The following is a 10006-nucleotide window of genomic DNA, read 5'->3' on the forward strand; positions in this document are numbered from 1 at the left end:
TACTTTCAGGTCTTAGTTTCTTATACAGTAAATTACAGAAAAATATTAAACAGAATAAAAGTAATATCAGTGAGTCCTGAGTCCATCTCAGATGTCTTCACCAATTCAGCTGCTGAAGAGTTTGCTTATGATGTGTGGATTCCAGTGATATCCAAGGTATCCACTGTTACACGGTGGCATATATCCATTTAGATTTTATTATGCACATAGGTTTTCTATTTAAACATTGTAGTCATCCTGATAAACAGTTTTTTAACTTGCTGTCAAAACAATATGTTGTGAATCTTTCCATAGCAATAAATGCAGTATACTTCTATAAAATATTCTTTTTAAAAAAAGTATAAGGCGGATGTTAACAATGGACTTAGAGTGATTATGATGTGTCCATGTAGATGCATCACTTGTAACAAAGGTATCACTCTAGTGGAGGATGTTGATAATGTGGGAGACTATGCATGGGGAGTAGGGCAGGAAATATATGGGAAATCTCTGTACCTTCCCCTCAATTTTGCTGTGAACCTAAAATCTCTCTAAAAATAAGATAAAGTCTTAATATTTTTTGTAATTGTAAGTGTAATTGCCTCTAGAATGCATGAATATTGCTGAATAATGCTTTGAGCTATAATTTTTCCCACGTGTGTTTTCCTCTCTGCACTTCCTTACCTAAAGAGTTATGTATGTAGCAAGAAAGCAGAAGTACCTTTCACTAGACTTAACTGGCATTTGTTTTCCAAAAAGCCTCAATCCCCTCAATCCACTGAGATAAATAACATTGAAGGGAAGAGGCTGAATGTTTGGGAGAAGTAAAAAGAGAGAAGCCCCCGAATAGAGATTAATCGGACCCAGTGGAGGGAAGCTACGACACCTAAAAGGAAGGGCTACATCTGTTCCTACAGGGAGACTGGCTTAGAGGCCCACGGATTCCCAACTCTACCAAAGATTTCTATAACCCAGCATGACGAGGAAGTGGCAGAGAGCTACAGAAGCCTACAAAAACAATGGCAGCCTCAGCAATAACAGTCAACTCTTGGCGTACGTGGGTTTGTGGACTGTGATTCATGCACTCTCCAGAAGATAATGTTGGCCTGGAAAGACTAGACAAGAGTAACACACAGATGTAGAAGTACATACCTAAAATCCATAAGCTTAAAAGTCTGAGGTGCTAAGGTGCTCAGCCACCCAAAAAAAAAGTGAGGAGGGAGAAAGATCAGCTGCTTTGGGTCTCTGCCTATATACTTGCACCAATCTCCTTTTGATAGAATACAGGAAAAGGATAAAAGATGAGAAATTTTTTGTAGTTATTAACAGGTGATACGATGAGGAGGCAATAAAACATGAATTTTATGACAAACTTTGGTGCTTAGGTCAGACTCTCTACTTCTGTCTCAAGAGCCAAAACAGGAGGCCTCAGTCACAGAGAGATGCCCCGTAGGCAAGCTAAAACACTTTCTGATTTGGGGTTTGAATAGCTACTGAGTTTAAATACCTCTCTGTTGTCTCCCATCACATTGGCCTTACAGAATTATAGTAAAGAGAACATGCGATTTTCCAAATTATAAGGCACCCATGGTTCATCTCTAGGACTTCAAAGAAAGCACAGCCACAACTGGTGCCATGATTACAGTGGCAGTGAGTCAGGGACAATGAGCTAGAAGGATTTACCTAACAGTTCTGAGAAAGTCATTTTATCTGGGAAAAAAAAAGCACTCAGCATGACGCAGTAGAGTTCACAGACTCAGGGATTTGGAATTGGAAGAGATCTTAGAAGCAATCTAGAAAAACCTCATCTTCAGAAGACAAAAGCCTACTGACCATGTTGGCATTGCCTTAAATAAACTGAGTTTGAGCCCAAATTTGAGATTAGTACCTAAAAATATATAAACTACGCAGTTTTAAACATTAGAATATATTACATAGAATTTATTTTCACACAGTCCTTTTCAGCTGTATCTCTGAATGCAGCTTGGAAAACTAAAAGGATGTCTTCTGTTCAGCAGTAGTTTACCTCCTAACTAGTTTCCCTTTCACTTATTGTCTATCATTAAGAATCATTTTATTTATTTTTTTAAGAATCATTTTATTTCAAATGCTGCTAACTTTTTTTTTTTTTTTTTTTTTTGGCTGTGTTGGGTCTTCGTTGCTGCGCATGGGCTTTCTCTAGTTGTGGTGAGCGGGGGCTACTCTTCATTGTGGTGCGCGGGCTTCTCATTGTGTTGGCTTCTCTTGTTGTGGAGCATGGGCTCTAGGCACACGGGCTTCAGTAGTTGCAGGCATGGGCTCGGTAGTTGTGGCTTGCGGGCTCTAGAGCGCAGGCTCAGTAGTTGTGGTGCTTAGTTGCTCTGCGGCATGTGGGATCTCCCTGGACCAATGTCCCCTGCATTGGCAGGTGGATTCTTAACCACCGTGCCACCAGGGAAGTCCGCTGCTAACTTTTTTTTGAGTGGGGAGCCACTAACTTTTTTTTTATTAAGATATAATTGACACATAACATATTTGTTTCAGATGTACAACATAATGATTTGATATTTGTATATACTGCAAAATGATCACCACAATAAGTCTAGTTAACATCCATCGCCACAGTTACAATTTTTTTCTTGTGATTAGAACTTTTAAGGTCTACTCTTTTAGCAACTTTCAAATATATAATACAGAATCATTAACTATAGTCACCATGCTGTACATTACAGCCCCAGTGACTTGCTTATTTTATAATTGGAAGTTTGTACCTTTTGAAACCTTCACCCATTTCAACCACTCCCCACGCCACTGCCTCTGGCAACCACCAATCTGTTCTCTGTATCAATGAGTTTGGTGTGTTTTTTTTGGCGGGGGGATAGATTCCACGTATAGCAGACCTTTCAGTATTTGTCTTTCTCTGTCACTTAGCATAATGCTGTTAAGGTCCATCCATGTCATCACAAATGGCAAGATTTCCTTCTTTTTATATATACCACGACTTCTTTATCCATTCATCCATCAATCAACTCTTAGGTTCCTTCCATGTCTTGGCTATTGTAAATAATCCTGCAATGAACAAGGGGGTGCAGATACCTTTTCAAGATAGTTTTTTTGTTTCCTTCAAATAAATATCCAGAGTGGAATTTGTTGGATCATATGCCACAAGTTTTTTTAAATGTTCAGTTTTATGGGTGGCTTTAACCTTAAATAAATTTGGAGATCTCTTAATTTAGGCACTTAATATTCAATTTTCTAGAACATTCTGTGTAACTGTTATGCCATCATCACATTTATTTTAATTATCCAAACATGTTGAATTTCAAGAATTTTTTCTTATATGTCATTCACAGAATTTTAATTTTGATACAGTCATATAATTCTCTAATCTATTTCATCAAACCAGTATTTGGTTTTTGCCTAATAAATGCACAACATGAAAGATACAAAGAACATACGTCCTGTACTCAAGTTGCTTTTCTAAGTGAGCTAACACTCAGATATAGTACTTTTAAATGATAATATCAGATAAAGTGTAGTCTAGAGTGATTGTACAGCAAACTGGGACAAGGAGTCTAGATCTGAAGTGTGGAATCCCCCAGACTGCTGTGACTGGTGACCTGGTAGCTGGAGCTGCACATAGGTGACCTTCACCTGTTTTGAGGTCCATAGAGGGGTTTCTATATCTATAGTAGGTACAAATCAGAGTGTCTGCCCACCTCACAATTAGATCCTCATTGGTCATATCTGTACTACACCACATTTTCAGGTTATGGTCTCTATCTCCTCTATTTAGAATGGTTGGATTTGCAGCAAGAAAGACAAGTCTGGGAGTGGCGAATATCTTCCCAAGCCTGGTAGGCATCACAGTTGAAAAATCAAGAAACATTCGTTCAGTTAGAACACACCCTCACGCCATGCACAAAAATAAACTCAAAATGGCTTAAAGACTTAAACATGAGACATGACACCATAAAACTCCTAGAAGAGAGCATAGGCAAAACATTCTGTGACATAAATCGTACCAATGTTTTCTTAGGTCAGTCACCCAAGGCAATAGAAATAAAAACAAAAATAGGCAAATGGGACCTAATCAAACTTACAAGATTTTGCACAGCAGAGGAAACCATAAACAAAATGAAAAGACAACCTATGGAATGGAAGAGAATATTTGCAAATGATGCGACTGACAGGGCTTAATTTCCAAAATATACAAACAGCTCATACAACTCAACAACAACCACAAAAAAACCCAACTGAAAAATGGGCAGAAGAACTTAATAGACATTTCTTCAAAGAAGACATACAGATGGCCAGTAGGCACATGAAAAGATGCTCAACACTGCTAATTATTAGAGAAATGCAAATCAAAACTACAATGAGGTATCACCTCATCCCGGTCAGAATGGCCATCATTAAAAATTCTACAAACAATAAATGCTGGGACTTCCCTGGTGGTGCAGTGGTTGGGAATCAGCCTGCCAATGCAGGGGACATCGGTTCGAGCCCTGGTCCAGGAAGATCCCACATGCCGCGGAGCAATTAAGCCTGTGCACCACAACTACTGAGCCTGCTCTCTAGAGCCCGCGAGCCACAACTACTGAAGCCCATGCACCCTAGAGCCCATGCCTCCCAACAGGGGAGGCCACCACAATGAGAAGCCCGCACACTGCAACGAGGAGTGACCCCTGCTCACCACAACTAGAGAAAGCCCACCACAGCAACGAAGACCCAACGCAGCCAAAATAAATAAATTAATTAATTAATTAAAAAATAAAACAATAAATGCTGGAGAGGGTGTGGAGAAAAGGGAACCCTCCTACACTGTTGGTGGGAATGTAAGTTGGTGCAGCCACTATGGAGAGCAGTATGGAGGTTCCTCAGAAAACTAAAAATAGAATTACCATATGACCCAGCAATCCCACTCCTGGGAATATACCTGGACAAAACTATAATTCAAAAAGATACATGCACCCCTATGTTCATAGCAGCACTATTTACAATAGCCAAAACATGGAAACAAATGTCCATTGACAGATGAATGGATAAAGAAGATGTGGTACATATATACAATGGAATACTACTCAGCCATAAAAAGAACAAAATAATGCCATTTTCAGCAACATTGATGCAACTAAAGATTATCATACTAAGTGAAGTAAGTCAGAAAGAGAAAGACAAATACCATATGATATCACCTATATGTGGAATCTAAAATATGGCACAAATGAAACTATCTACAAAACAGAAACAGACTCATAGACACAGAGAACAGATTTGTAGTTGCCAAGGGGGAGGGGGGAGGGAGAGGGATGGACGGGGAGTTTGGGATTAGCAGATACAAACTATTGCATTTAGAATGGATAAACAACAAGGTCCTAATGAATAGCACAGGGAACTACATTCAATATCCTGTGATAAACCACAATAGAAAAGAATATTAAAAAAGAATGTCTATATGTGTACAACTGAGTCACTTTGCTCTACAGCAGAGATGGGCACAGCATTGTCAATCAACTACACTTCAATAAAAAAAGGAAAGAAGAAACATTCAACTTTTAAGTTTTGGAGCCAGGGGAATAAAACACCTGTGTTGTTTAAATCCTCTGCTGAGACACTGCCCCATACTCTTTTAAAGGAGAAAGATTAGGGTCTTTCTAGTTACCAAGTCCCTCTTACTTGGCACATGACAATGTACATGTCATCCTGTATATTCAGAGGGCAAATGCTGAATACATGTGTATGATAAGACCCTGAAATAGTTTATGTGGATGATAATATATAGTGCCTTTTCTTTCCTTTTTGAGGATGCTCTTAACATTCATAATAACCAGAATTCACCCTTTTTTTTTAACATTTAGGCAGATTTGGAGACAGAAGCATATGGTGTGATTTTTCTTGTAGCCTGTCTCATTTTTGAGATTTTTCTACCAATATATGAGTAAACACCAAACAAGTTTTAGAGATAGCATTCGAAAGAGGAAGAGATTGTCATCTCACATATGCAATAACCTTAATTACAATGGCTAACCTTTATTAATCATTTACTATGAACTAGGCACTGTACTAAGTAATTCATTATCTCAATCCTCACAACCATTCTATAAATGTTACTATTTTTTAAACTTTTAAATGAAGTATAAAAAAACAGTGTCTCTATTTTTATCCTAATTTTACAAAGGAGAGAATTAAATAAATGCCAGCAAGTTGAAAGAGCTCCCTCAGGGCTATGCAGCGTGGTTCTGTAATCCCAAAGCAGGTGCTCTTCATGCCAGGCTGTATGCTTTCATTTTCTTCCACACCTTCTGTATTGCTTTCTTAGGGTTGCTGTAAGAAATCAACACAAATTTGGTGAATTGAAACCAGAAATTTATTCTCTTGCAGTTTTGGAGATCAAAGTCTAAAATCAAGCTGTTAGCAGTTACACTCCCTCTGAAGGCCCCAGATAAAAATCTGTCCTCATCTCTTTCAGCTCTGGCTCCAGACCTTCCTTGCCTGATCTTCCAGATCAGCTCTGGCTGCATAACTCCAATCTCAGCCTCTGCTTCATGTGGCCTTCTCCTTTTCTGTCTCACATAAAGACACTTGTCATTGGATTTAGCGTCAACCGGGGTAGTCCAGAATTATCTCATTTCAAGATCTTTTTTTTTCTCTCCAAGATTCTTAACTACATCTGCAAAGACCCTTTGCCAATAAGGTCACGTTCACAGGTTCCGGGGGCTAAGATGTGGACATACCTTTGCGGGGAACCACTATTTAACCCACTGTACATTCCTAATGAGACCTCCGAGGGTTGTAGTTGTCACTTATACAGTGTTCAGGGCTTCACAGACTCACAGAAAACTAGACAGAGAGTGCATCCCAGAGATCACCTCCTCATTTTCAGCAGGATGAACGTAGAGGCACCCAAAGGAGAGGTGCCTCTCGCTCAAGGTAACACAGCAAGTGCATCGCAGATTCAAGCCCCCACTTAAAGTCCCTGATACCCTATCCAAAGGCCACTTCACATGACCAGGGAATGACTAATATATGTCATTGTGTGGTTAATAGTGTTTTTCATCTGTCGAAGAATCATGATAATAATAATTATCCGTATGTCTCTGTGACAAATTTCTCTCAGATCTCAGGGCCAGGAAAAACTTTTCTTTTTTCACAGCTGGACTAAGCTTCACATAGCTATGAAAGCTACCTAATTATATCTATCTGTGGCCAACTGCTATATGTACGGTATTGTGTCCGAATCTTAGAACTGGACCGATTTCCTCCTCTCTAGGCCAAATAAATTACTTCTCCTCAGATAGCTTTTGTATTAGACATTTCAGTTGCAGCTTCCAGATACAAGATATCAAACACTGAAGTGAACCATGAGGTAGACCACTCTGGGGAAGTTATGGAATACGGGGGCTCGGAGTCTTTACCTCCCTCTCACCTTCAGGGAAGGTGTGCAGGGTTGTGGAGAGGGTCTGTGAGGAGGACTCCCTTTGGAAAGGCTTGTGGGGGGCACTTTCAGTCCCGCGTCCCTCCCCCAGTGTCTGCCCCTCACCTGAAGCCTGGAGAGTAGGGCTCGGCTATGTCTGCCCTGTGTGGGAATGATTGAGTGCACTGGCATCTACTAAACACCTGGGAAGTCTAAGAGGTGACACCCAGAAAGAAGGAGAATTGCTGCTGCATGGGGACTGGCCTGCATCCCCCAAGCTGGTGGGCGCTGGGGAAGCATGAGTGCTCCCCAAGGATCACATTAGCAGCGTGGGTTTCCCTAAGGCCCTGCCCAAATGAACCAACTAGAGGGGAAAGCAAGCTTCAGTGGAGAAACCCTGAAAGTGTCCCAGCCCCACTACAGGCTGCAGAAAGAGTGAACAAGGAGCTGAAGGGAGCATATCCACCAGCCCAAGCAAACTCAGGTGAGACGTCCCCAAGGATAGACTCCAGAGAACCTGTGAAAGAACCCCAAAGTGCACAAAGAGCCTCAGGAGAAGAGAATCAGCTTCAAACATCACCCAGGCCCAGGGAATGCCATCCAGGCTCCCAGAGCATCAGTCAAGTGAGAACTTTCTTCTCCACCTTCTGCCCCAGTGCAGGAGGGACTAGAGACAGGAGAGACTGAAGTAGTTGGGATGGGGGGGCAGGGAGGAAGCACTCAGAAATGAGCCAACCTTGTACCTTCCCCAGGAGTCAGCAACCCTTCTGTAGCTGGCCTTACCTCCCTGGCTGAGCGTGAGGGAGTGGCTGCAGTTTCAAGTGAAGTTAGAAGCTTAGACAGTGGGACTAATTTCTGAAATGAGACTGTATTTTGCAATTTGAAGGAGCCTCAGGGCTTTGTTGTGTTCCCCAGCAGTGACCAGAAAAGTCAAGCCTCCTGGCATATTCATGCAGGATCAGGGGAAGAACTTTCCCCATGGAGTACATTTTAAAGGAATCACTGAAGAACAGAATTAAAGTTGCTCTGGAGCTGATATGTTCTTATTCAAATTACCAATTATATTGCGTCGAAAACAAAAGTCCCAATCTCCACTGCCTGTCATGAACAATTGGAGATCTATTACTCTTAAACAAAAAGATGTTTGTTATGTGGCACAGTGTTGGCAGAGATGGGTCCCAGCTTGTGACGGCTTAAGCAGACGGCCACTGTTCACCATTGCCTCCCTCATTTCACGGACCCTGTCTTCTGATTGCCCTCTCCCAGCAGGAATAGCGTCTATTCACGTTCCCATGTAGAGCAGGTTAGCCGTTTCTTATTAAGAAGCTTCTGACTTCCCTACTCACAGGGTCAAGTTATTTTTCCTAAAACGAATAAAACTTTCTTTCTCTATGTGCAATTCTGGCATACACTGAAGAGACATTATGTTTTTCATTCCACATCCATTTTATAACAATCAAAATGAGTTGTGCATTTATAAAGATAACCTGCTGTGTGCATTTAGAAAGATAATCTTTTAGGCAAAAATTATGTAGCTGTCAAAACCATGAAATTCACATGTGTGGTGAGACTTTGCTTGACTAAAGTTCAATGCTTCTGGTTCCTAGCAGTTATTAGGGAGTCATAAGCTTCAAATTCACTCACAACTTCTGAGCTCTTGTTCACAAAGTTTACTCAGTCCAGTTGTAAGATTGACAAAAGTAGGTAGTGCCAGGTTAGTGGCCTGTTACCAACAATAATTTATTTGATGACATTTCCAACAAGACAAGGGTCCATGTTTCATAAAGCTGGGAAGCTTTCTATTATTTAAAATTATTCAGGGAATTCCCAGGTGGCGCAGTGGTTAAGAATCTGCTTGCCAATGTAGGGGACACGGGTTCGAGCCCTGGTCCAGGAAGATCCCACATGCCGCAGAGCAACTAAGCCCATGCGCCACAACTACTGAGCCCGTGTGCCGCAACTACTGAGCCCACGCGCCTAGAGCCCCTGCTCCGCAGCAAGAGAAGCCACCGCAATGAGAAGCCCGTGCACCACAATGAAGAGTAGCCCCCGCTCGCCGCAATTAGAGAAAGCCCGCATGCAGCAATGAAGACCCAACGCAGCCAATAAATAAATAAATAAAATTCTTAAAAATTTAAAAAATAAAATTATTCAGCTGAAGAATATTCTGCTCAGTCAGAAATGATTGACAGTGTTATTTTTATAAGTCTAGTGATCCTAGATTATGAAGAATCATTTGCAATTGACAAGAGAGTTACCATGGGAAAAAAATTACCTACTGAAACAGTTCCTAGTTCACATTGGAATATTCCAGAATATTTTGAATTTTCTCAAACGTTATTATAACTTTCAAAATATTTTCTCAGCAAAATATTTTTCACTTCATTTTTTAAAAATATTACATAATTATTGATATATTCCCCACACTTTACATTTCATACCTGTGACTCATTTATTTTGCAACTGGCAGTTTGTAACTCTTAAATCTCTCTCACTTATTTCTTTCCTCTCCCCTCTGGCATCTACCAGTTTGTTCTCTGTTTCTATTTTGTTATATGTGTTCATTTGTTTTGTTTTTTAGATTCCACATGTAAGTGAAACCATACAGCATTTGTCTTTCTCTGATTTATT

Source organism: Mesoplodon densirostris, chromosome 5, assembly GCF_025265405.1.
Source record: "Mesoplodon densirostris isolate mMesDen1 chromosome 5, mMesDen1 primary haplotype, whole genome shotgun sequence".
In the NCBI taxonomy this organism is placed as follows: Eukaryota; Metazoa; Chordata; class Mammalia; order Artiodactyla; family Ziphiidae; genus Mesoplodon; species Mesoplodon densirostris.